The sequence below is a fragment of the Saccostrea cucullata genome, unplaced genomic scaffold, assembly GCF_032062105.1.
Source record: "Saccostrea cucullata isolate Sc308-1 unplaced genomic scaffold, CSIRO_AGI_Scuc_v1 ctg3200, whole genome shotgun sequence".
NCBI classification, from domain to species: domain Eukaryota; kingdom Metazoa; phylum Mollusca; class Bivalvia; order Ostreida; family Ostreidae; genus Saccostrea; species Saccostrea cuccullata.
In genome coordinates, this window is record NW_026933291.1 from 44,477 (window position 1) to 52,169 (window position 7,693).

Genomic DNA, 7,693 nt, shown 5'->3' on the forward strand with positions numbered 1-7,693 from the left:
GAGGAAATGAGCATCAAGTCAAATCATTCCGAGCATAGTGTACGTAAATTGACATGTGAAAAGTGCAAGAGAACCCGAGACTATGTGGTGGAGCAAAGCAGTATGCGATCCGAATTATCCAACCATGAACAAGCTTCAAGTGAAAGAACCCCAAATCCCTTTGATAAATACAAACATGAAACTTTTACATTCATGTCAGACAAATACAGGCAACCTTCATATAGAGACTTATCTGTTCAAGAACAAGATCCTGTAATGAGAGAAAACGCAAACCCTCAAACTAATGAACGCTATGAAGAACGCAATACTGACAAATATGCACAAGATTATGAGCCACCAATTGTGCCAAAATTACATAGCACATACGCAGGAAGAGACTACGAATCACCAATTGAAAATCATGGAAATGGAGGAAACACCCCACCAAAGGAGCACAGTGTTACGCAACGTGAACCCGATTGTAACAACAACTCTCCATGGGTCGGCACAGAAGTTACAAAGTTTCTCTTTAAAAAAGAACTTCACTTATCAAGACTGTCTGCCTTCAACGACAGACCCGAAAATTACCTCGTGTGGAAAGGCAGATTGTTCATCATTATGAAAGACTTAAGTATCATCCTTATGGAAGAGCTGGATCTTCATGTGAAGTTCCTTGGACCAGATTCGAAGCAACATGCTATGCGACTTCGCGCATCACACCCGACTGACCCATTGAAAGGACTCACCAGAATCTGGGAGAGACTTGATAAGCGCTATGGCTCCCCAGAATTGGTAGAAGCAATACTGAAGGAAAAGATAGCAAAGTTTCCCAAAATAAGTACAAAGGATGCCAAATAGATGTATGAACTATCTGACATAGCCTCTGAAGTGGAATCGGTCAAGGAAAATCCTAAGTACAAAACCCTACTTGCATATTACGACTCGTCCTTTGCGTAAATTCGTTTGTATCCAAACTGCCTGGATTTCTACAGTCAAAGTGGACGGACAGGGCACTGAAGCATAAGGTAGAACACGATGTTCTCTACCCACTTTTTGCCGTTTTCACGAAGTTCTTGAACTAGATGAGCATTAGAATAAACGATCCAAGCTTTGCATTTGACAAGGGAACTTCACCTTCGTTTGAAAACAGAGACAAGTTTACACCAGTGAGTTTTACCACCATAAAGACCAAGCTGACACCAAAGAAGCCTAGCAAGTGTCCTTTACATGAAACAGATAAACACATGCTTACATGTAGTGACTGCAGAACATTCAACAGTAAACCAATTGCTGAAAAGAAATCCCTCATTAGACAGAATGGCCTGTGTTTCAAATGCTGCAATGGCAAGCATTCAGCCCGTGAATGTCAAGAACATGTATTATGTAATGTGTGCAACTCTAATAGACACTGTACCGCTATGCATAAAGAGAGAAGTACTTCACAGTTTCACAGCGGGGAAGAGCCACGCAAAATGACTAATGATGCAACTAATCCAAATGTGAGAGCAAGCTGCACCCAGGTTTGTGGACGTGAAGGATTCAAAGGAAAGTCATGTGCAAAGACAGTCCTAGTGAATATATATCATGAACACTATCCAGAACGAAGCCTGAAAGCCTATATTCTTATTGATGACCAAAGTAACAGGTCACTCGCGAGGTTAGAGTGTTTTGACTACTTCAACGAGAATGCTCACGAGATTGAGCATGTTTTATCATCATGTTCAGGCTACATATCCACAGCTGGACGACAGGCCTCAGGATACATAATCGAGTCTCTAGATGGCAGCAAAAGACTATCATTGCCAACCCTTATAGAGTGCAACCAGATTCCCAATATGCGAGAGGAAATCCCTACACCAGAAGTTGCAAGGTACCACGAACACCTCAGGGATATAGCTGATGAAACCCCGCCATATGATCAAGACGCACCCATTTTACTGCTTATTGGTAGAGACATGATAGCAGCTCACCATGTGTTGGACCACAGAATTGGACACAATTACGCACCGTACGCTCAGAAATTGAGGTTTGGTTGGGTCATCATAGGCGAGGCATGTTTAGGAGCTGCCCACAGATCTGAGACAATCACAACCAACAAAGTTCACGTCTTAAGTAATGGACGTCCATCAATACTACAGCCATGCCCAAATGATTTTAAGCTGAGGACTCACACCAGACCAAAGTCAGATTTTGAATTTGGAGAGAATGTTTTCATACAGACAAGCAGTGATGGCAAAATTGGTTTCTCGATTGAAGATGAGGAGTTCCTCAGTGTCATGAACAGTGGCTTTAGAAAAGGTCAGAGTGGAAACTGGAGTGCGCCCTTGCCGTTCAAGTCCAAGCGACAAGTATTGCCTGACAACTATGAACAAGCACTGCAACGGGCCAAGAAGTTACGGATAAACTTGAGAATGAACCCAGACAAAGAGAAACAGTTTGCGCATTCATGGAGAAAATTTTCCAAAACGGACACGCTGAGCCAGCTCCCCCATTGAAAACTAATGAAGAAAAGTGGTACTTACCCATATTTGGTGTGTTTCACCCTAAGAAAAGCAAGATAAGGGTTGTGTTTGACTCAAAGGCAAAGTGTCAAGGCGTGTCGCTGAATGATGTTTTGATGACCGGCCCTGATTTGACCAACAGTTTGATTGGTGTGCTCCTGAAGTTCAGGAAGGAAAAGGTGGCGGTAACGGCTGATATCGAGCAGATGTTTTTCAACTTCTATGTGCATGAGGAAGATAGGAACTTTTTGCGTTTCTTGTGGTTTCGAGACAATGACATTAACAATGAACTTGTGGAATTTAGAATGTGCGTCCACGTGTTTGGCAATTCACCATCCCCCGCAGTTGCCACGTTTGGATTGAGAAAATCCGCCTGTGATCATCATTCATCAGAATTGTGCAATCAAGTGTGTGAACTTGTAAACAAACATTTTTATGTTGACGATGCCTTAGTATCCTTACCCGATGCAGAGTCAGCTATAGAAATCATGAAAAAGACTCAAGATGTGTTGAAACAGAACGGAAATATAAGACAGGATAAAATCAGGTCAAACAGCAGTGAAGAGTTTCCCAACTGAGGACTTATCAGAAGATGTACTTAGCATGGACTTCAGTGACCCAGTAAGAAGTCTAGGCCTATTATGGGACATCAAACAAGATGCATTTACTTACCAATTGTTTGATGATGTGAAACCGTTTACAAGGAGAGGCATACTATCTACAGTAAATAGCATATATGACCCCTTAGGGTTCATTGCACCTGTTATACTAGGAGGCAGACTGGGAATTTTATCAACATTTCTTACCTGGACTCCAAAAATGTAGTTATCCAAGACATAAATCAATCCAAAAATATAAAGAACAATCCATATGTCAACATCACAACTTGAACTTATCCGCCATGTTTACTGACCTTGATAGATTGTATTTTGGGACAGCCAATGAGAATTTAGGTTCTATAGGAGCGGATCTTATAGGAATTCCCTTATTTTAAGCATAAATTATCGCTGTTTGCGTAAAAATAACACTTGAAATGGTTTTATTTATTGATGTTTTTGTGATACAATTCAGTACAATCACTCTTAAAAAAGTTTCACTAAGTAGTCATTTTTTACTTGAAATAACAAAGATAAGCAAAAAATAATTACTAAGCATTTACTTAAAATTTTAAATCAATTACTAAAATATATGTCAATTACTAAATTCAAATGTTTTACTTGATTTTTGTTTTTTAAAGAATTGTTTTACTTAAACACTAAAAAGTTTTACTTAGTAATTTATATTTACTTAAATTTGTGTATATAAGTAATAACATTACTTGGCCTTTACTTAGATTTTACCACTATTATCTATATATAACTAATATTTTTTTGCCCCCGTAAACGAAGTTTCGGGGGTATATAGTTTTTGTCGTGTCCGTCTGTCTGTCTCTCTATCTGTCTGTCTCTCTGTTTGTCTATTTGTCCGCAAAAAATTTAACCTTGTCCATAATTTTTGATTTAGCGGAGCTATGACTTGTATATTTCACATGTCCATTCCTTTTGACAAGACCTTTCTTTGAGTATCGCCAAATTTGAACTTTTGACCTTGACCTTGGAGTTTGACCCACTTTTTCAAATTCCAAACTTTTTCTTTAGCCATATCTTTTTAACAGTAAATACCAGGACATAAATACTTCACATATATATTCTTTGTTGAAAAACCTTTCATTGGATACCAACAACCATGACCATTTGACTTTGACCCTGGAGATTTCAATCCTTGTGAAAAAAAAACTTTAACCTTGGCCATTACTTTTGAACGATAAGGGATAGGGCTTTTATACTTACATATATGTAATTCCTGTGAGAAGACCAGTCATTGGATACCAAGAACTTTGACCCTTTGACATTGACCTTGGAGTTTGACCCACTCTTAAAAAGCAAATCTTGACTTTAACTTTAAAAGGGTTAGGGTTAGTGCATTCATACTTTACAAATTTCATCCTTGTGACAAGACATTTCTTTGGGTCCCACCAAATCTGACCCTTTGTCCTTGGAGTTTGATCTACATTTCAAAATTGGTAACCTTGACCATAACTTCTGAAGGGTTGGGGCTAGTGCTATCATATTTCAGATATGTATTTTAACTATTTTTGTGGCAGTACCTTTCATTAGATACCAATAACATTGACCATTTGACCTTCACCTTTGAGATATCAAGAAATACCAATATATTGAATTTGCATATGAGAAAAGTTTAACCTTTGCTATGTTGCCATACGGGCGGCATCAGTGTTTCACACATCTTGTTAAAATTGTATTTAATTGATTTACTTAAAACAATAATTTTTTTACTGAATCAAGTAGAATTCAGAGCAGTTTTAATACAAATAATTACTTAAAAATGGTAGTCTTATAACTATCAGGATTGAATTCTTGAAATGTAATATATAATTTTGGCTTCCATATTAATTGTTTGTGGGGAGGAGTTATCTTTCTCCTAAATATTCCTTTATCTAAAGAAAAAGTCATACTAATTAGAATGCTGTATTAAGTAATTGAAACTTTAAACCATTTTTAAAATGGCCCTTAAAGAGATACAACTTATTCAATTTATAAGGTTTTGATGTTGGAATTAAATGTTTTATTGTTAAATATAATAAAACAATTACAAAGAAATTGGCAAAAGAAATAGAAAGTATTGTTACCATTCCACGTACATTTCATCTAATTGACTACTCAAAAAGCTCAATTAGGACACTGTGATCAAGAAAACTGTGATTAGTCATACATTTTTTACTTTCATAGTTACATTATCTACTTTATCAGAGGGTCGATACCTTGCAGGTTTTCTTGTAAATAATGTCGATTTTAGTAAATATGATAAGTATTTCATTTACTTAACATTCTCTTAAGTAATAACATTCTAGATTTTAATTAATTTCAGAATTACATTTACTTAGTAATAATTTATAAAATCTAGTAAACAAAAAGCATGTTATCTCTAAATTAAGTAATAATAATTTACTAAAAATGAGTAGTTCATTTAGTAATATACTTCCTATTAAGTATTGATACTTAGTAAATCATTTTATAAGTAAATGAATTCATCCTTAACTTATTACTAATTATGTTTACAATTACTAACCATGATAGTCATTTACTTTCTATTCTGACTAAATGGATTACTAATAATTACTAGTTTTTCTTAATCTAATATCTTATTTTAAAAACAACAAGTAAAACTTTTTTTAGAGTGATCATTTATAAACACCGACATTTGCTTCATTAAGATGTTCTAAATTTCAAGCGCAAGTCTCAGTACGTCACGCGTGAACTATCATGGCTGCTAAGAAGGGCGACAGGTAATCACGCAGATTTATTTAACATGGTTTTCGCGTTTAACGAGCTATGATGTCGACATTGAATAAAAATTTCGTCTTATTTGAAGTAAGTTGAATGTAAAAACAATTTATTCTGTATGCAGTTGCCCGTATGTAAAAAAATAATTATTATGTTTGCACCATTCCGGAGATGCTATGGAATTGTTGAAAAAATCGGAGAGGGCTACATTATTGCAGCTAAGTACAAGTCAGTTTTGCATACGAGGGATGTTCAATAAATAATGTCTTTGGTGCTCAGAAGGAAACAAAAGACTCTTCAATGCTTTAGTTTTCATGGTTTTACTTATTAATCTCTTTTAATTCAAACACACGTCCTTAACATTTTTTTCCAATTTCTGATTGTTTTTAGAACTCATTTTTGGGTATGACTCTTAGTATACTGGAAAATGGCAGATCCAATGATTTCCTGGACTTGTTTTTTCCTTCTGAAAGGTGTTTTTTTTTTCAAGTTTGGAAATAGAAACAAGTCAAAAGGTCAAAGATCTGGCAAATATTGTTAATGTGAAAAAACATTAACTTTCTGTTTATCCCGAAAACCCCTTTACTCTTTAGGGCATGCGGGTTTGAACGCTGTCATGAAAAAATTCAATGTAGTGGATTCCTGATTCCGGGTCCTTTATCTGATAAACCTTTCGATTTCTTTGCAAAAAAAACTGCTTTCTAGAGACCTCCAGATATTAAACTGTCTCCCCGAATACGAATTTGAACAACAATATCACTAATATATTAAGAAAATTGCATATAAATCTATCTTTGTGCTCTTGCAAACCTTTGCACTTGACAGACCTCGCCGTTTTTATCGAGTACATCTTATGTTAAATGTTGTTTTTAAGCAATAGATTCATGTTCAAATATCTGTTTGAATATAAAACAAACGTGGATTATTACAATTACTGATATTTTAAAATAATTGTTAAGACTTTTGTACAAGCTGTCGTTTTCACTCATTTTTCAAAATACAGGGTGACCTTAGAGTACCAAGCTTTATTACTGTCAAACATTCTTAAAAACAGTGTAAACTACCCCCGATATGATGTCTATCAAATTTGCCATGTGTCTTAAAGTCAATCATACAACATCAAATATTATTTGTTGAAATTTGGCATACAGTACATAAGTTGTTATAATTTTTTTTTGGCAAGGAGGGTACCCATTTTTGATTCCCATTATATAATTTTTTATCATTGAAATCCACCTGCTCATTTGTCTATAAAACAGGCATCGGTTGCTGTAAATGTCACATATTTCAGTGAATATTTCTTTGGGATTTTTAACAAGTTTTACAGCAGCTTTAATGTAGCTTTTTTTCACTCTAGTTTAATGATTCTTTACCATTCATTTATAATGCAGTGTCTCGAATAGCCCTTGTTTCCCAGCTTCTCACGATAAAACTATGTGATGAAAAGTGGTCACATAAACTGTTATAAATTCATTAAAGATTCAATAATGAGAGAAAGTCAAGCTTTATGTCATATGACTACTATGTTGTATGTCATCAAGCTTATGACATTATTTATTGAACGCCCCTCGTATAGGTGACATCACAGATATAGAGTAGAATTGAATATACAGTTGTGATGATCAGAGATAACTCTTGTTAAAATTAGGAGCTCTCTAGAGAGAGAAGATAAGTTTTAGTCGTCAGCCAATCAGAATCAAGTACGAGAATTAGGGAGGTATAAAAGCGCTGCCTTCTCAGTGCAAAGCCATTCGCAGTTAGTAAGTAGGAGAGTCAGTAGCTGTTGAAGTAAACTTAGGATAAGGTAAGACAGGGATTAGACGTGACTGAACAAGTCTTTCCTTCCCTCTCTTTTATAAGTTAAGCTTT